General features: G+C 39.2%; 1 protein-coding gene across 4 annotated transcripts in view; it reads left to right on the forward strand.

Annotated features, from left to right (window-relative positions):
* The window catches only part of LOC131107545 (glutamate receptor ionotropic, NMDA 2D), a 101,948-nt gene that overhangs the window by 9,594 nt on the left and 70,945 nt on the right, over positions 1-21,409 (forward strand). The window contains exon 1 of one of the 4 annotated variants that reach the window (XM_058057662.1): positions 14,523-16,156. The exons of 2 other annotated variants lie outside the window; for them this stretch is intronic. The gene's annotated coding sequence lies outside the window, so the exon portion shown is untranslated. Of the gene's footprint in view, positions 1-14,522; positions 16,157-16,243; positions 16,879-21,409 lie in introns of those variants that run through there. One more of the 4 variants, XM_058057661.1, reaches the window with a different exon arrangement.

A 21,409-nucleotide genomic window follows, 5' to 3' on the forward strand; every position in this document is an offset into this window, starting at 1 on the left:
CGGGGTCACTGGATGTATTTTGCATGAAACGTTGACAGGAAGTGGCAGGAAGATGAATGGTTGGGGGTGGGCGCTCGCCGTCGTCACCTGCACCGACATATGAAATCTCTTTCCACGAAGATTTACTCAACGTTTAGGTGGTGTTATGTTACCAAATATAGTAGAAATAATTTAAGAAAATAAGACATATAAAACATAGAAAACTTGTTTATGACCTTCTAAATGCACGTTTTAACATAATTAGAGCCCTCAAGACATGAAATAACACCCCTATAGTCAACTTCACACTCCTGTTACCCAATATAGTAGACATAATAAGAGATAATAACACATATTAAAAATAGGAAGCTTTTTACAACCTTCTAAATGCACGTTTTAACATAATTAGAGCCCTCAAGACATGAAATAACACCCCTATAGTCACCTTCACGCTCCTGTTACCCAATATAGTAGACATAATTTAAGAAAATAAGACATATAAAACATAGAAAGCTTGTTTATGACCTTCTAAATGCACGTTTTAACATAATGGAGCCCTCAAGACATGAAATAACACCCCTATAGTCAACTTCACTCTCCTGTTACCCAATATAGTGGACATAATTCAAGAAAATAAGCCATATAAAACATAGAAAGCTTGTTTATGACCTTCTAAATGCATGTTTTAACATAATTAGAGCCCTGTAGACATGAAATAACACCCCTATAGTCAACTTCACTCTCCTGTTACCCAATATAGTTGACATAATTCGAGAAAATAAGCCATATAAAACATAGAAAGCTTGTTTATGACTTTCTAAATGCACTTTTTAACATGATTAGAGCCCTCAAGACATGAAATAACACCCCTATAGTCAACTTCACTCTCCTGTTACCCAATATAGTAGACATAATTTAAGAAAATAAGACATATAAAACATAGAAAGCTTGTTTATGACCTTCTAAATGCACGTTTTAACATAATGGAGCCCTCAAGACATGAAATAACACCCCTATAGTCAACTTCACTCGCCTGTTACCCAATATAGTGGACATAATTCAAGAAAATAAGCCATATAAAACATAGAAAGCTTGTTTATGACCTTCTAAATGCATGTTTTAACATAATTAGAGCCCTCAAGACATGAAATAACACCCCTATAGTCAACTTCACTCTCCTGTTACCCAATATAGTTGACATAATTCGAGAAAATAAGCCATATAAAACATAGAAAGCTTGTTTATGACTTTCTAAATGCACTTTTTAACATGATTAGAGTCCTCTAGACATAAAATAACACCCCTATAGTCAGCTTTACTCTCCTGTTACCCAATATAGTAGACATAATAAGAGATAATAACACATATTAAAAATAGGAAGCTTTTTACAACCTTCTAAATGCACATTTTAACATAATTAGAGCCCTCAAGACATGAAATAACACCCCTATAGTCAACTTCACTCTCCTGTTACCCAATATAGTTGACATAATTCGAGAAAATAAGACATATAAAACATAGAAAGCTTGTTTATGACCTTCTAAATGCACTTTTTAACATGATTAGAGCCCTCAAGACATGAAATAACACCCCTATAGTCAACTTCACTCTCCTGTTACCCAATATAGTAGACATAATTTAAGAAAATAAGACATATAAAACATAGAAAGCTTGTTTATGACCTTCTAAATGCACGTTTTAACATAATGGAGCCCTCAAGACATGAAATAACACCCCTATAGTCAACTTCACTCGCCTGTTACCCAATATAGTGGACATAATTCAAGAAAATAAGCCATATAAAACATAGAAAGCTTGTTTATGACCTTCTAAATGCATGTTTTAACATAATTAGAGCCCTGTAGACATGAAATAACACCCCTATAGTCAACTTCACTCTCCTGTTACCCAATATAGTTGACATAATTCGAGAAAATAAGCCATATAAAACATAGAAAGCTTGTTTATGACCTTCTAAATGCACGTTTTAACATGATTAGAGCCCTCAAGACATGAAATAACACCCCTATAGTCAGCTTCACTCTCTTGTTACCCAATATAGTGGACATAATTCAAGAAAATAAGACATATAAAACATAGAAAGCTTGTTGATGACCTTCTAAATGCACGTTTTAACATAATTAGAGCCCTCAAGACATGAAATAACACCCCTATAGTCAGCTTCACGCTTCTGTTACCCAATATAGTAGACATAATTTAAGAAAATAAGACATATAAAACATAGAAAGCTTGTTGATGACCTTCTAAATGCACGTTTTAACATCATTAGAGCCCTCGAGACATGAAATAACACCCCTATAGTCATACATTATATATCACTATATTGACCGTTGCTATGGTACTATGGTACATCTCGTGATGTACGATTGGTGAAGTCTTCTATGAAGAGTAGATAGCGATACCTTCACTATCCTTTGCTGATGTCACCAATAGTACTCGCCATAGCGGTAAAGCTGTGGCAGCTGCACCAGTTAAGGCAGGGAAGCCAATGGAAAACAGAGCCTATTGGCACATTTCATGGCCGATCGTTCATTCACAGATGGGTATTTTCTGTGTGAATGAATCACAGCCTATGAGCGCACCACGTGTGATCAGCGACACCCAAAGCACTCCTGCGCTTTTATTATCAGCCTTTCCGGACTTGAGGGGAGATAAGTGGCACATCACAACGACACGTGTGAGGTTCTGTTAAAGCCACAGAAGACACGCGCTTCGCTAACGGCGCACCCCGCCATTAGTATTAGCATGTCAAATATTCCAACCGTGATGAACTCGTCCCCCGATGTGATTTCCAATCACAAGTGGGCGGGACTTCAGACGTGTTGCTTTTTGTTTAGAAATGAGGTCAGAGAATTGTTAGCGCTGCGCCGCTAACAGCGTGCGCGGTCAGCTTCATCTCATTTCCATCAATTCTTGGGGGAAAACAGATCCACACGTTTCGGTCATGACATGCACATCAAGGAAGAGGAGGAGCTTATGCTGCTGGGCTCTTCTTCTACCATCCATTGTTCGCAGCGGGGTACACCCCGGACTGGTCGGCTACGAATCACAAGGCACATATAGACAAACAACCATTCACACTCACATTCATACCTATGGACAATTTGGAGTGGCTAATTAACCTAGCATGTTTTTGGAATGTGGGAGGAAACCGGAGTAGCCGGAGAAATATCGGGTACTAAGAGAGAACCATGGGGGTGTTATGTCATGTCTAGAGGGCTCTAATATGTATTTAGAAGGTGGTAAACAGGTTTTCTATGTCTTATTTTGTCTTATTTTGCCTACTATATTGGGTAATAGAAGTGTGAAGGCGACTATAGGGGTGTTACCTCATGTCTAGAGGACTCTAATATGTATTTAGAAGGTGGTAAACAGGTTTTCTATGTCTTATTTTGCCTACTATATTGGGTAATAGGAGTGTGAAGGCGACTATAGGGGTGTTACCTCATGTCTAGAGGACTCTAATATGTATTTAGAAGGTGGTAAACAGGTTTTCTATGTCTTATTTTGCCTACTATATTGGGTAATAGGAGTGTGAAGGTGACTATAGGGGTGTTACCTCATGTCTAGAGGACTCTAATATGTATTTAGAAGGTGGTAAACTGGCTTTCTATGTCTTATTTTGCCTACTCTATTGGGTAATAGGAATGTGAAGGTGACTATAGGGGTGTTATTTCATGCCTAGAGGACTCTAATATGTATTTAGAAGGTGGTAAACTGGTTTTCTATGTCTTATTTTGTCTTATTTTGCCTACTCTATTGGGTAATAGGAATGTGAAGGTGACTATAGGGGTGTTATCTCATGTGTAGAGGGCTCTAATATGTATTTAGAAGGTGGTAAACAGGTTTTTTCTATGTCTTATTTTGTCTTATTTTGCCTAGTCTATAGGGTAATAGAAGTGTGAAGGTGACTATAGGGGTGTTATTTCATGTCAAGAGGGCTCTAATATGTATTTAGAAGTTGGTAAACAGGTTTACTATGTCTTATTTTTTATTATTTTGCCTACTATATTGGGTAATAGGAGTGTGAATGTGACTATAGGGGTGTTATCTCATGTCTAGAGGACTCTAATATGTATTTAGAAGGTGGTAAACAGGTTTTCTATGTCTTATTTTGTCTACTCTATAGGGGAATAGGTGTGTGAAGGTGACTATAGGGGTGTTATTTCATGTCTAGAGGGCTCTAATATGTATTTAGAAGGTGTTAAACAGGTTTTCTATGTCTTATTTTGCCTACTCTATTGGGTAATATGAGTGTGAAGGTGACTATAGGGGTGCTATCTCATGTGTAGAGGGCTCTAACACTCTTTAAAAGTATGTTTAGAAGGTTTTCTAACTACTAAAATATTCCATTTGTGTATAAGAAAATTGACTTGTCCTGGTTGGGTATGGAACCTATTAATGAGATCTGATTTTATTTATTTTGACTTTTTTTAAAAACAGTTAAATATGTTTTAATTGAATTTACTTGAATTTTTATGAATATATTTGAAATGACATTGTGTCTTTTGTTGTATTTTTCAATTTTTTACTGTTTTTGTTGTATTGTATCTCTCCAATGTGCAAGAAAGGAGCCCCCGGGCACCAATGGCCCGTGGGATGACCTTTGGACACCCCTTTACACCCCCCCCCCCCCCCCCTTTATAGCTCTTCGTCAGAATGAGCGACCACATCTTATGTCCGCTATTCAGCTAGTTAGCTTCCTTTGTAGCGATGCTCATTTGAAAAATAAGGAGAGTGATGAGAATCAGGAAGTCAAATCCCAACGCGTTGTTTGAACTGCTCTGTTGCGTTTGCCCCATAAAGACGTGCTTGGAATCCTAAGCTGAGGTGGCCTGAAGCTCCACGTTTAGGCCGCAGTGGCCACGCTGACATGATGGACGGGACTGGAAACGTCCAAATAGGATGACGCCAAGAAGTCGTTCCCGTTTGTTCCTGGAAAAGGATGCGACAGGATGTGCTTTTATCCTCCATACCTTCAGCTGCATAATATCCAATAACGAGCACAGCCCTCGTTTGCCCCCGCTTGTCTGAATATTGGCGTGCTTGTGAATGAGCGCGCGTGTGTGTAGTTACAATTCCGAGTCATTTGATGAGCCGCGCTTGATTTTGCGTATTAAAATCCCCCAGCCTGTTACTGTTACTGCTTCACATGAATGACAACGGGCGTCACACGGGCCTCTTTCCTGCTATTTGTGTTATGTATCTGCAAGGACCTGCTGGCTGAAGCTTCCTGTGTATAGCAGAGTGACAGGAAGCAGATGTTGTTCGTCGTATTTTGGGCTCTTTAGACCTGAAATCGTTTAAATAATGACATGATGTCGTCCTATGTCGCAATTCTTAAATTAAAATATTGATACTTTTGATGCTTTCATCAATATGATTTTGTTCAGGTTTTTTTTTTCAATAATTATCCTAAAATAAAATAAAATAAAATAAAATAAAATAAAATAAAATAAAATAAAATAAAATAAAATAAAATAAAATAAAATAAAATAAAATAAAATAAATAATAATAATAAAATAAAGGGCGGCACGGTGGTCTAGTGGTTAGCGCGCAGACCTCACAGCTAGGAGACCAGGGTTCAATTCCACCCTCGGGCACCTCTGTGTGGAGTTTGCATGTTCTCCCCGTGCATGCGTGGGTTTTCTCCGGGTACTCCGGTTTCCTCCCACATTCCAAAAACATGCTAGGTTAATTAGCCACTCCAAATTGTCCATAGGTATGAATGTGAGTGTGAATGGTTGTTTGTGTTATATGTGCCCTGTGATTGGCTGGCCACCAGTCCAGGGTGTACCCCGCCTCACGCCCGACGACAACTGGGATAGGCTCCAGCACCCCCCGCGACCCTCGTGAGGAAAAAGCGGTAATGAATGAATGAATGAAAATAAAATAAAATAAAATAAAATAAAATAAAATAAAATAAAATAAAATAAAATAAAATAAAATAAAATAAAATAAAATAAAATAAAATAAAATAAAATAAAATAAAATAAAATAAAATAAAATAAAATAAAATAAAATAAAATAAAATGGTCCATTCTGGTTTGGAAATAAGAAGAAAATATGAAATAAAAAGGACATTTTAAATGTCAAACTTTAGCATTTTTTTTGCTAGCAAATCAGGTCTACGGGATTTCTGATGCTTATCTAAAATGAAATGAAAGCTCATTTGATTATTCCAAGATTCCTAGAATACAGCTCGTCAAAAAAGTAATTCATATTCACATCAATAACAGCATTCTGTTATGAACTTTATGATATGTTTCATTGGCGGTGAACAGGGTATCAGTACGGAATTAGCACTATATTAGCTGGTGTGTTCAAGAGGCTGACTTCCATGGAGGATATTGGCCGCAGAAAGAAAGACTGACTTCCTGCCACCTTGCCACACTTTCCAATGCTCCATCTTGTGGGTCAACAACCTGACTCCGTCTCCTCCAACGCTAGGAGCTGGGAATAATAGGAATACATACTGGATATGACACTGCCATTGGCATCCATCCACCAGTACAGGATGGATGGATGATGGATGGATGGATGGATGCACATAGGGATGAATGGTTGGATGGATGGATGCATGAACATATGGATGGATGATGGATGGATGCAAACATGGATGGATGGATGGATGGATGGATGCACATAGGGATGAATGGTTGGATGGATGGATGCATGAACATATGGATGGATGATGGATGGATGCACACATGGATGGATGGATGCACATAGGGATGAATGGTTGGATGGATGGATGCATGAACATATGGATGGATGATGGATGAATGATAGATGGATGGACATATGGATGGATAGATGCATGGATGGATGGATGGATGCATGAACATATGGATGGATGATGGATGAATGATAGATGGATGGACATATGGATGGATAGATGCATGGATGGATGGATGGATGCATGAACATATGGATGGATGATGGATGAATGATAGATGGATGGACATATGGATGGATAGATGCATGGATGGATGGGTGGACATATGGATAGATGATTGATGGATGGATGCACAGATGGATGGATTGGTGGATCGATAATGGAAGCGTGGGTGGATGCATGAATGGATGAATGGATGAATGGATGGATGGGTGCACATATGGACGGATTGGTGGATGGATGGATAATGGAAGGGTGGATAGATGCATGTATGGATGGATGGCTGCACATATGGATGGATGGATGCATGCATATATGAATGGGTGGATGGACGGATGGATGCGCATATGGATGAATGGATGCATGCACATATGAATGGGTGGATGGATGGATAATGGAAGGGTGGATAGATGCATGTATGGATGGAAGGATGCACGTATGGCTGGATGGATGCATGCATATATGAATGGGTGGATGGACGGATGGATGCACATATGGATGAATGGATGCATGCACATATGAATGGGTGGATGGATGGATGGATGGGTGATGGATGGATGCACATATGGATGAATGGATGGATGCGTGGATAGGTGGGTGGACATATGGATAGATAATGGATGGATGGATGCACGGATGGATGGGTGGGTGGATGCATGTATAGATGAATGGATGGTTGGGTGCACACATGGATGGATGGATGGATGGATGGATGGCTGGATGGATGGATGCATGGTTGGATGGGTGGACATATGGATAGATGATGGATGGATGGATGGTTGGATGGGTGGGTGGACATATGGATAGATGATGGATGGATGGATGGATGCATGGTTGGATGGGTGGACATATGGATAGATGATGGATGGATGGATGGATGCATGGTTGGATGGGTGGACATATGGATAGATGATGGATGGATGCATGTTTGGATGGGTGGATGGATGTATGTATAGATGAATGGATGGTTGGGTGCACACATGGATGGATGGATGGATGAATGTTTGGATGGGTGGACATATGAATAGATGATGGATGGATGCATGCATGGTTGGATGGGTGGACATATGGATAGATGATGGATGGATGGATGGTTGGGTGCACACATGGATGGATGGATGGATGGATGCATGGTTGGATGGATGGACATATGAATAGATGATGGATGGATGCATGCATGGTTGGATGGGTGGACATATGAATAGATGATGGATGGATGGATGCATGGTTGGATGGATGGACATATGGATGGATAGATGATGGATGGATGCATGGTTGGATGGGTGCACATATGGATAGATGATAGATGGATGGATGGTTGGGTGCACACATGGATGGATGGATGGATGGATGCATGGTTGGATGGGTGGACATATGAATAGATGATGGATGGATGCATGCATGGTTGGATGGGTGGACATATGGATAGATGATGGATGGATGGATGGATGCATGGTTGGATGGGTGGACATATGGATAGATGATGGATGGATGCATGCATGGTTGGATGGGTGGACATATGGATAGATGATGGATGGATGCATGCATGGTTGGATGGGTGGACATATGGATAGATGATGGATGGATGGATGGATGCATGGTTGGATGGGTGGACATATGGATAGATGATGGATGGATGGATGGATGCATGGTTGGATGGGTGGACATATGGATAGATGATGGATGGATGCATGCATGGTTGGATGGGTGGACATATGGATAGATGATGGATGGATGCATGGTTGGATGGGTGCACATATGGATAGATGATAGATGATGCATGGATTGCTGGATGGATGGACATATGGATGGATGATGGATGGATGATGGATGGATGGATGAATGGCATTGCGTTGTAGTGGAGTAGAGGTTCCGGGTGGTGCATTCAGGATCTGACGTCGCTTGCTCTGCCTCCTCCAAATACAGAAGACGTGACGTATAAAATATAAAATATAAAAGTATAAAAGTATAAAAGAAGTATAAAAACCATAGCTGTGAATGCAGAAACAGTCCAATCCCTACCGGTGCTTTCAAGGGTGCTGGGATACTCAGGTGTCAGCAGCAGTACACGCAGGCTCACTGATCACTACTGATCACAATGGCAACACGAGCTGGCGTCTCGGCGACATGACATGGATGAAAGAGGGAGAAGGGGAGATACGGCGGAAGAGACGACATAAGAGGGGGAGGGGGGGGGTGAAAGCGGCCCCCGATAAGGACGTGTGCGGAGGGGAAGGATGCTGCAGACTAGCGGGGGTGCTGTGATTGAAGTACGGGCCAATTAACACGAGGGGCATTGAGCTCCAGCTGCATGCTCCTCTTGGTTCCTCTTGGTTCCTAAGCTCCCCTGGGGGGGGGGGGTATGCAGCTCCATTACTCTGCAAGACAGAACGGGAATGAAGCCGCAGATGACAACGCTGAACACTTCCTCCGCACTGATGTCACTCCAGTGTCACTGGAGAGGTGCAGAGCATTGTGATGGTCTTTCCTTCAATCACAGCAACAATACAGAAACACAAACTGTCCCAAATTCTGTTATTTCCTGGTTACATTTTTTTTTTTTAGAATGACATTATTTCACCTTTTGTACTTATTTTACCCGCATAGAAAATTCGGAACTTCGGTACAGGACAAAAAAAAAAAAAAATCAAAACTCAAAAAAAACAAAACAAACAAACCTTAAACTGTATTATGGAAAGCAGGAAGTGAACAAATGTAAGAGTTAGTGATTGTAAAAGTACCAGATGTTGTTCGTCGTATTTTGGGCTCTTTAGGCCTGAAATCGTTTAAATAATGACATGATGTCGTCCTATGTCGCAATTCTTAAATGAAAATATTGATACTTTTGATGCTTTGATCAATATGATTTTGTACAGTTTTTTTTTAATAATTATCCTGCAAATAAATAAAATAAAATAAAATAAATTAAAATGAAATAAAATAAAATAATAAAATAAAATAAAATAAAATAAAATAAAATAAAATAAAATAAAATAAAATAAAATAAAATAAAATAAAATAAAATAAAATAAAATAAAATAAGGGCGGCACGGCGGTCTAGTGGTTAGCGCGCAGACCTCACAGCTAGGAGACCAGGGTTCAATTCCACCCTCGGCCATCTCTGTGTGGAGTTTGCATGTTCTCCCCGTGCATGCGTGGGTTTTCTCCGGGTACTCCGGTTTCCTCCCACATTCCAAAAACATGCTAGGTTAATTAGCCACTCCAAATTGTCCATAGGTATGAATGTGAGTGTGAATGGTTGTTTGTCTATATGTGCCCTGTGATTGGCTGGCCACCAGTCCAGGTTGTACCCCGCCTCTCGCCCGAAGACAGCTGGGATAGGCTCCAGCACCCCCGCGACCCTCGTGAGGAAAAAGCGGTAGAAAACGAATGAATGAATGAATGAATAGTAGTATTATTATCATTATTTGTATTACTATTATTGTGCTTGTGCTCCTTTTTCCAGGAGTATTTTGTAATATTACTACTATTATTATATTAATATTATTAACAACAATATTAATATAATAGTAGTATTATTATCATTATTGACAACATTATTATTATTATTATTTTGTTATAATAATAATATTACTACCATTATTATATTAATATTATTAACAACAATATTAATATAATAGTAGTATTATTATCATTATTTGTATTACTATTATTGTGCTTGTGCTCCTTTTTCCAGGAGTATTTTGTAATATTACTACCATTATTATATTAATATTATTAACAACAATATTAATATAATAGTAGTATTATTATTATTATTGACAACATTATTATTATTATTATTATTATTATTATTATTATTATTATTATTATTATTATTATTATTATTATTATTATTATTATTATTATTATTATTATTATTATTATTATTATTATTATTATTCAAAAAGTTGTCCCAAGCCATGATGCCAGGTTGTATGTTGAGTTCAAATGAAATATTTGGAAAAAACAGGCGGGCCATATTGAAACACTTGGCGGGCCGGATGTGGCCCCCGGGCCGTAGTTTGCCCACCCCTGCGTTAGACAGTCAAATGAGTTCTTCACTCCAAAACAACACTAGACGCTGACAAATTCCACGCGGGATGCTTCCCACCTTCCACATCTTCCTTCCCTTGCTCCCAACGGCAGCAAAGCTTCAAAGTAGCTCATTTGCCTTCAGCTACGGAAAAGTGGGATCAACTTTTCCAAGCAGCTCGGGCGTCGCTTTGAGACCTGAACACGCCGCCTGCGACGGCTTCCCGCGGATATTAGGGCCCCGTTTACACGACAGGCACCTCGCAGAAGCGGAATTGTGTACACGTCGTCCTGGTCCGAGAGTCTCCGTTGGCGATGTTGGCGGTGTGACGCATTGCAGTTAGCTAGTAAAATGGTTAAAGGTTCGCTCAGGCTGGATTGATGCCACGGCGGCCATGTTTATCGGTTAACACAAAATAAATGTCTGGGTTTAGTTTAGCGTACGCTCCGGTTAGCGTGTTTTAAAGCTGATGTCAAAGAGGTATTTCAAGTCATGAACACTGACCTTAACTGAGGCAAGTGCTTAATATGTCGACTATTTTGGGTAATAGGAGTGTAAGTGTGACTATAGGGGTGCTATTTCACGTCTAGAGGCTCTTATAATAATAAAAAAGCGTATTTAGAAGGTGGTAAACGGGATTCAAGTGCTTAATATGTCGACTATTTTGGGTAATAGAAGTGTAAGGGTGGCTATAGGGGTGCTATTTCACATCTAGAGGCTCTAATAATAATAAAAACACAAAAAATGTCTGGGTTTAGTTTAGCGTACGCTCCGGTTAGCGTGTTTTTAAGCTGGCGTCAAAAAGGTATTTCAAAGTCATGAACACTGACCTTAACTGAGGCAAGTGCTTAATATGTCGACTATTTTGGGTAATAGGAGTGTAAGTGTGACTATAGGGGTGCTATTTCACGTCAATAGGCTCTAATAATAATAAAAAGCGTATTTTGAAGGTGGTAAACGGGATTCAAGTGCTTAATATGTCGACTATTTTGGGTAATAGGAGTGCAAAGGTGACTATAGGGGTGCTATTTCACGTCTAGAGGCTCTGATAATAATAAAAAGCGTATTTAGAAGGTGGTAAACAGAATTCAAGTGCTCAATATGTTGACTATTTTGGGTAATAGGAGTGTAAGGGTGACTATAGGGGTGCTATTTCACGTCAATAGGCTCTAATAATAATAAAAAGCTTATTTAGAAGGTGGTAAACAGGATTTAAGTGCTTAATATGTCGACTATTTTGGGTAATAGGAGTGTAAGTGTGACTATAGGGGTGCTATTTCACGTCAAGAGGCTCTAATAATAATAAAAAGCGTATTCATAGGGTGGTAAATGCGATTTAAGTGCTTAATATGTCGACTATTTTGGGTAATAGGAGTGTAAGGGTGACTATAGGGGTGCTATTTCACGTCAAGAGGCTCTAATAATAATAAAAAGCGTATTTAGAAGGTGGTAAACGGGATTTAAGTGCTTAATATGTCGACTATTTTGGGTAATAGTAGTGTAAGGGTGACTATAGGGCTGCTATTTCACGTCAAGAGGCTCTAATAATAATAAAAAGCGTATTTAGAAGGTGGTAAACAGAATTCAAGTGCTTAATATGTTGACTATTTTGGGTAATAGGAGTGTAAAGGTGACTATAGGGGTGCTATTTCATGTCTAGAGGCTCTAACAATAATAAAAAGCGTATTTATAGGGTGGTAAACGGGATTTAAGTGCTTAATATGTCGACTATTTTGGGTAATAGGAGTGTAAGGGTGACTATAGGGGTGCTATTTCACGTCAAGAGGCTCTAATAATAAAAAACGCGTATTTAGAAGGTGGTAAACGGGATTTAAGTGCTTAATATGTCGACTATTTTGGGTAATAGTAGTGTAAGGGTGACTATAGGGGTGCTATTTCACGTCTAGAGGCTCTAATAATAATAAAAAGCGTATTTAGAAGGTGGTAAACAGGATTCAAGTGCTTAATATGTGGACTATTTTGGGTAATAGGAGTGTAAGGGTGACTATAGGGGTGCTATTTCACTTCTAGAGGCTCTAATAATAATGAAAAGCGTATTTAGAAGGTGGTAAACGGGATTTAAGTGCTTAATATGTCGACTATTTTGGGTAATAGTAGTGTAAGGGTGACTATAGGGGTGCTATTTCACGTCTAGAGGCTCTAATAATAATAAAAAGCGTATTTAGAAGGTGGTAAACGGGATTCAAGTGCTTAATATGTCGACTATTTTGGGTAATAGGAGTGCAAGTGTGGCTATAGGGGTGCTATTTCATGTCTAGAGGCTCTAATAATAATAAAAAGCGTATTTATAGGGTGGTAAATGCGATTTAAGTGCTTAATATGTCGACTATTTTGGGTAATAGGAGTGTAAGGGTGACTATAGGGGTGCTATTTCACGTCAATAGGCTCTAATAATAATAAAAAGCGTATTTAGAAGGTGGTAAACAGAATTCAAGTGCTTAATATGTCTACTATTTTGGGTAATAGGAGTGTAAGGGTGACTATAGGGGTGCTATTTCACGTCAAGAGGCTCTAATAATAAAAAACGCGTATTTAGAAGGTGGTAAATGCGATTTAAGTGCTTAATATGTCGACTATTTTGGGTAATAGGAGTGTAAGGGTGACTATAGGGGTGCTATTTCACGTCAAGAGGCTCTAATAATAATAAAAAGCGTATTTAGAAGGTGGTAAACGGGATTTAAGTGCTTAATATGTCGACTATTTTGGGTAATAGTAGTGTAAGGGTGACTATAGGGGTGCTATTTCACGTCAAGAGGCTCTAATAATAATAAAAAGCGTATTTAGAAGGTGGTAAACAGAATTCAAGTGCTTAATATGTTGACTATTTTGGGTAATAGGAGTGTAAAGGTGACTATAGGGGTGCTATTTCATGTCTAGAGGCTCTAACAATAATAAAAAGCGTATTTATAGGGTGGTAAACGGGATTTAAGTGCTTAATATGTCGACTATTTTGGGTAATAGGAGTGTAAGGGTGACTATAGGGGTGCTATTTCACGTCAAGAGGCTCTAATAATAAAAAACGCGTATTTAGAAGGTGGTAAACGGGATTTAAGTGCTTAATATGTCGACTATTTTGGGTAATAGTAGTGTAAGGGTGACTATAGGGGTGCTATTTCACGTCTAGAGGCTCTAATAATAATAAAAAGCGTATTTAGAAGGTGGTAAACAGGATTCAAGTGCTTAATATGTGGACTATTTTGGGTAATAGGAGTGTAAGGGTGACTATAGGGGTGCTATTTCACTTCTAGAGGCTCTAATAATAATGAAAAGCGTATTTAGAAGGTGGTAAACGGGATTTAAGTGCTTAATATGTCGACTATTTTGGGTAATAGTAGTGTAAGGGTGACTATAGGGGTGCTATTTCACGTCTAGAGGCTCTAATAATAATAAAAAGCGTATTTAGAAGGTGGTAAACGGGATTCAAGTGCTTAATATGTCGACTATTTTGGGTAATAGGAGTGCAAGTGTGGCTATAGGGGTGCTATTTCATGTCTAGAGGCTCTAATAATAATAAAAAGCGTATTTAGAAGGTGGTAAACAGGATTCAAGTGCTTAATATGTCGACTATTTTGGGTAATAGGAGTGTAAGGGTGACTATAGGGGTGCTATTTCACGTCAAGAGGCTCTAATAATAATAAAAAGCGTATTCATAGGGTGGTAAACGGGATTTAAGTGCTTAATATGTCGACTATTTTGGGTAATAGGAGTGTAAAGGTGACTATAGGGGTGCTATTTCACGTCTAGAGGCTCTAATAATAATAAAAAGCGTATTTCGAAGGTGGTAAACAGGATTCAAGTGCTTAATATGTCGACTATTTGGGGTAATAGGAGTGTAAGTGTGACTATAGGGGTGCTATTTCATGTCTAGAGGCTCTAATAATAATAAAAAGCGTATTTAGAAGGTGGTAAACAGGATTCAAGTGCTTAATATGTCGACTATTTTGGGTAATAGGAGTGTAAGTGTGACTATAGGGGTGCTATTTCACGTCAAGAGGCTCTAATAATAATAAAAAGCGTATTTAGAAGGTGGTAAACAGAATTCAAGTGCTTAATATGTCGACTATTTTGGGTAATAGGAGTGTAAGTGTGACTATAGGGGTGCTATTTCACGTCAAGAGGCTCTAATAATAATAAAAAGCGTATTTAGAAGGTGGTAAACAGGATTCAAGTGCTTAATATGTCGACTATTTTGGGTAATAGGAGTGTAAGTGTGACTATAGGGGTGCTATTTCACGTCTAGAGGCTCTAATAATAATAAAAAGCGTATTTAGAAGGTGGTAAACGGGATTCAAGTGCTTAATATGTCGACCATTTTGGGTAATAGGAGTGCAAAGGTGACTGTAGGGGTGCTATTTCACATCAAGAGGCTCTAATAATAATAAAAAGCGTATTTAGAAGGTGGTAAACAGGATTCAAGTGCTTAATATGTCGACCATTTTGGGTAATAGGAGTGCAAAGGTGACTGTAGGGGTGCTATTTCACGTCAAGAGGCTCTAATAATAATAACAAGCATATTTAGAAGGTGGTAAACAGAATTCAAGTGCTTAATATGTCGACTATTTTGGGTAATAGGAGTGCAAGGGTGGCTATAGGGGTGCTATTGCACGTCTAGAGGCTCTAATAATAATAAAAAGCGTATTTAGAAGGTGGTAAACGGGATTTAAGTGCTTAATATGCCGACTATTTTGGGTAATAGGAGTGTAAAGGTGACTATAGGGGTGCTATTTCACGTCTAGAGGCTCTAATAATAATAAAAAGCGTATTTCGAAGGTGGTAAACAGGATTCAAGTGCTTAATATGTCAACTATTTTGGGTAATAGGAGTGTAAGTGTGGCTATAGGGGTGCTACTTCACGTCTAGAGGCTCTAATAATAATAAAAAGCGTATTTATAGGGTGGTAAATGCGATTTAAGTGCTTAATATGTCGACTATTTTGGGTAATAGGAGTGTAAAGGTGACTATAGGGGTGTTATTTCATGCCTAGGGGGCTCTAATAATGTTAAAAACCATATGTAGAAGGTCACGTCAAGAAGGACTGTGCAGAAAAGCCAAAGACTACCAAGGATGTGGAAAAAAAAATGCTTCTGAAAGATCTCCACTTACACGGCAGCGTTTGAACAGCGATACCATCAGGAGTGGATGCACCGTGTCATCCATCACAAGTTTCCACCAGCTGATGGAAATCACGCAAAACTTGAAGGTCACGTTTGCAGCCCTTTGCCAAGTGATATTTGTTATCCTATTTATCTTTCATAAGAGGCAGCTGGAGCGGGGAAATGTGAACATTTGCATTGCAACAAAGGATTCACTGGAGGCAGAGAGTCAAGTGAAACAATAACGCTTCAACCTCCGCTCGCTCTTCTCCGGCTGTGTTTGCTTTGCATTGTTCTGCTCCGTGTGGAACCATGTTCCACATCGGATTTGCTGCAGCCGCCGTTTCCTTGATTGCGGATCTCCTCACGGAGCTGGGATGGCGAGCTCCTCGCGGGCACATAGTAGGGCAATCATGCACAGCATGGAAGCTATAACTCATATGCTCTAACAACCAACCTTGAAACTACGTATGGTTTAGTGTTTCTCAAGCACAATTAGACATTTTGTGCTTCGAAAATTGATTCTCAGAAGAAAATATCCGTGAATATATACGTGAATAACAATGAAAAAAAAACAACACTGACAATTACGTGTGTACCTGAAAGGCACACGGCGCGAGGAGACCGGAGCAGGAAGTAGACGCCGTGAAGTTGTTTTGTGTGCGTCACATGAAGACATATAAGTCATTTTAATGTATATATGTATAATGTATGCTGTCCAGAGGAGCGTGGCTTTATCCAAAAAGGTTGTGTGTGGTGTTGAGTGAAATATTGGCCACTTTATACTCAACTAGCAGGATTAAAACTAGAAGCGACTGGAGCAGTGCAGGTATGGTTTTTATCGTCATATACAATGCTACCTTGGCGTAAGAGTGGCCCAACTAACCAGTGTTTTTGACAATATTACATCTCTTTGATGATTTTTGCATTAAACTGCCAGCTAAAATTGGAGTTACAGCTACTATTAAACGGGCTGTCAATGTGATGACCGTGGCTGAAGTGCAGTGTTATGCTAGCGTTATGCTAGCGTTAGCCATTTAGCATGGAACTACCACAACGGTGCACTCAAATAGCACTCAAAGTCATCAAATCTTACCTTTATGCATTCGTACATAGTATCGGCATTCGGGAGGAAGTATGAGTTGAAAGAAAAAGGAGGGAAATACATCCAAATACATCCATACGGCTCTCTTTGCATCGGAGAACGGTGCTTCGGTGCGTTCAATGACCGTCGAAAATCGCAAACGGGATTTAAAAAGTCAAAAACTGTGGAAATCTGTATTTCCATTTGTACAGTTCACAAAGGAAAGCTGCATTGAGGCAAATGTTTAATAATAATCCTTTCTGAATGTTCGTAAATAGGCGTTTTTACTCACAAACATTTACAATTTAAAACCATTATCATAAATAAATTTTATTTTGAGTTGACACTGTCATAAAAAAAATTGTGTCAGCGTGAGAGGTCTCACTGTATTTGCCGAACATTTGTAATGTGCTAATAATAAAGAAAAATAGTCATCCAAAAATATGCTTGCTGACTGTATTGCAAATACTAGCCTACTACTACTACTACTAGTAGTACTAATAATCATTCATTCATTTTCTACCGCTTATCCTCACGAGGGTTGCAGGGGGTGCTGGAGCCTATCCCAGCTGTCTTGGGGCGAGAGGCGGGGTACACCCTGGACTGGTGGCCAGCCAATCACATGACACATATACGTAGACAAACAACCATTCACACTCTCATTCATACCTATGGACAATTTGGAGTCGCTAATTAACCTAGCATGTTTTTTTTTTTTTTTACTTCTAAGGGCCAGTGGCGTCATTAGGCCTATTTTAAAATGTTCTTAAGCCCCCCCTAAATAATTTGATATTTTTTATTGATTTTTTTTTTTACAAAAAAAATGTCTGACAAATTTTATATAATAGGGCAAAAGCAGGCTAATACTAGTAGTACTAATAATCATTCATTCATTTTCACGAGGGTCGCGGGGGTGCTGGAGCCTATCCCAGCTGTCTTCGGGTCAAAGGCAGGGTGGGGTACACCCCGGACTGGTGGCCAGCCAATCACAGGGCACATATAGACAAACAACCATTCACACTCACATTCATACCTATGGACAATTTGGAGTTGCTAATTAACCTTGCATTTTATTTTTTTTGAGAAAACACGGAGAAAACTCACGCATGCACAGGGAGAACATGCAGAGATGGGGTGGAATTGAACCCGGGTCTTTTAGCTGCGAGGTCTGTGGGCTAACCACTCTAGTCAATGACTAACTAAATACACTTGTAATGATTACATTTGTATGTCTATTTTGTGAATACAAAAGGAGGTAATGCTGTTAAAATACATAAGTATGATCATGTACATGACTACAATATGAATTCTGTGTACAAATGGCTTTTGGGGAGTATTGAACACGTGTACGTGGAAGAGAATGGACACTACTGGCATCGATACAGGAAACAGACGCCGGCTTCACTTTTTTTCTTCTTTGTACAACTCCATGCGAAATATCTGCTGCGTTCAGGGAGCCAGAGGACATCCTCGCTGCGGCGTATTCTGGATTCACGCGCTGCGGCGTCTCCAGAGAGTGAAATACTGTGACAAGCGTAACGGTTAATGGCTCGCAGTACAGGGATATATCTTCTTCAAATTGTACCATGTAGCGTATTTTCCTGTCACAACCTCCTTTGTTGGGCGGCACGGCGGTCGAGTGGTTAGCACGCAGACCTCACAGCTAGGAGATCAGGGTTCAATTCCACCCTCGGCTATCTCTGTGTGGAGTCACATTCCAAAAACATGCTAGGTTAATTAGCCACTCCAAATTGTCCATAGGTATGAATGTGAGTGTGAATGGTTGTTTGTCTATATGTGCCCTGTGATTGGATGCCGACCAGTCCGGGGTGTAAACCGGGATAGGCTCCAGCACCCCCGCGACCCTGGTGAGGATAAGCGGTAGAAAATGAATGAAAGTTTAAATACATATTTGTTTTAAGTGATGGTTAGTAGGCTAGTATTAGCCTGCTTATTGGCTTGCTTATTAGCCTGCTTTAGCCCTATTATATAAAATTTGTCAGACATTTTTTTTTTGTAAAAAAATAAAAAATCAATAAAAAATATGAAATTATTTAGGGGGGCTTAAGAACATTTTAAAATAGGCCTAATGACGCCACTGGCCCTTACAAGTAAAAAAAAAACAAAAAAACATGCTAGGTTAATTAGCGACTCCAAATTGTCCATAGGTATGAATGTGAGTGTGAATGGTTGTTTGTCTATATGTGCCCTGTGATTGGCTGGCCACCAGTCCAGGGTGTACCCCACCCTGCCTTTGGCCCGAAGACAGCTGGGATAGGCTCCAGCAACCCCGCGACCCTCGTGAAAATGAATGAATGAATATTAGTACTACTAGTATTAGCCTGCTTTTGCCCTATTATATAAAATTTGTCAGACATTTTTTTTTGTAAAAAAAAAAAAAAAAATCAATAAAAAATATCAAATTATTCAGGGGGGCTTAAGAACATTTTAAAATAGGCCTAATGACGTCACTGGCTCTTAGAAGTAAAAAAAAAAAAAAAACATGCTAGGTTAATTAGCCACTCCAAATTGTCCATAGGTATGAATGTGAGTGTGAATGGTTGTTTGTCTATATGTGCCCTGTGATTGGCTGGCCACCAGTCCAGGGTGTACCCCACCCTGCCTTTGACCCGAAGACAGCTGGGATAGGCTCCAGCACCCCCCGCGACTCTTGTGAGGAAAAAGCGGTAGAAAATGAATGAATGAATGAATGAATGAATGAACCTCCTTTGTTATCACATGCTTCCTTTCTTTCCCGGACGCCTCGCTATCTCGTCACCATCGGAATATGCGGTATATTTATTTAGGCGGGATGCGTATTTATATAATCAATAGCTCTTGTTTGTCTCTTCGAACCTCACATTTTGTGCCATCCGATTTCTAGCGAGGTCATAGCATCGGAGAAGATGGAGCTACTTTAAACGGGAAGGACCCTTGCTAATCAGTGCAATTGTGTACAGTGGGAAGCGGTGATGGCGTTCCGAGGAACGGAGGAACGGAGGAAGGGAAAAAACGGAGGCAGGCCGGTTGGTGACACAAGTAAATTGAAAGCCACGCGAGTGGCACGTATTAACCCTGCTAGCTTGCTGCTGGTCATTATCTTCACGCGTGGTTGTTACTGTGTGTATTAACCCTGCTATCTGCTTATCATTAAGCATCTCTACAGTGTGCGTATCTTGTGTGTGTGTGTGTGTGTGTGTGTGTGTGTGTGTGTGTGCGCGCTCGCAGCTGTGAGGGCGATGGTGTTTACAGTGATCTTAATTGTCATTATTATTCATGCGGCACAATACCCACCTACGCCCCCCCCATCTTTGTCTATGCCTGCTATTAACTCCCTCGCCCTCCTTGCTTCCCTGGAAGGGTCCGCTTCTATTTTTCCTCCCCCCCTACCCCGCCCCGCCCCTCATCGTCTTCCTTCTCAGCCCGCAGCCTAAATAGCAGCAAATTCAATCCCCAGCTCCAGTATGCCCAGTAACACGTTGCCTTACATTGTTGCCTTTTTGATCAACTATGCACGTATTGAATGACTCAAAATGGGTACTGGACCCTCTCGAATATCTTTTGATATCATTTATGGATGTTTCCTAAGCCGTGATACATAATCTTGATGTGACACATAACATAAACACACGTCTATCTTTTCTACACATGTATGGTCATGTCACCTCATACTTTGGTACGTGATAAAAAAATACAATTACAAAATTAAAAAAAAATTACTTAACCTATATTATGAAAGCAGGAAGTGAACAAATGTAACAGTTCCTGATTGTAAAAGTACCAGATGGAGGGGTAGGATTTAATAAGCTTTGCTTCTTCCTACTCCTTTTGGACATGTGGAACTGGGAACTGATGATGGGATGCACTCAATTGGAATCTGATTAAAAATAAATTAAAATTAAAATTAAAATTAAAATTAAAATTAAAATTAAAATTAAAATTAAAATTAAAATTAAAATTAAAATTAAAATTAAAATTAAAATTAAAATTAAAATTAAAATTTATAAAATACATCAAAAAACAAAACTTAAATTATATTATGAAAGCAGGAAGTGAACAAATGTAACAGTTCCTGATTGTAAAAGTACCAGATGGAGGGGTAGGATTTAATAAGCTTTGCTTCTTCCTACTCCTTTTGGACGTGTGGAACTGTGAACTGATGATGGGATGCACTCAATTGGAATCTGATTAAAATTAAAATTAAAATTAAAATTAAAATTAAAATTAAAATTAAAATTAAAATTAAAATTAAAATTAAAATTAAAATTAAAATTAA

This window comes from Doryrhamphus excisus, chromosome 19 (genome assembly GCF_030265055.1).
Source record: "Doryrhamphus excisus isolate RoL2022-K1 chromosome 19, RoL_Dexc_1.0, whole genome shotgun sequence".
Lineage (NCBI taxonomy): Eukaryota > Metazoa > Chordata > Actinopteri > Syngnathiformes > Syngnathidae > Doryrhamphus > Doryrhamphus excisus.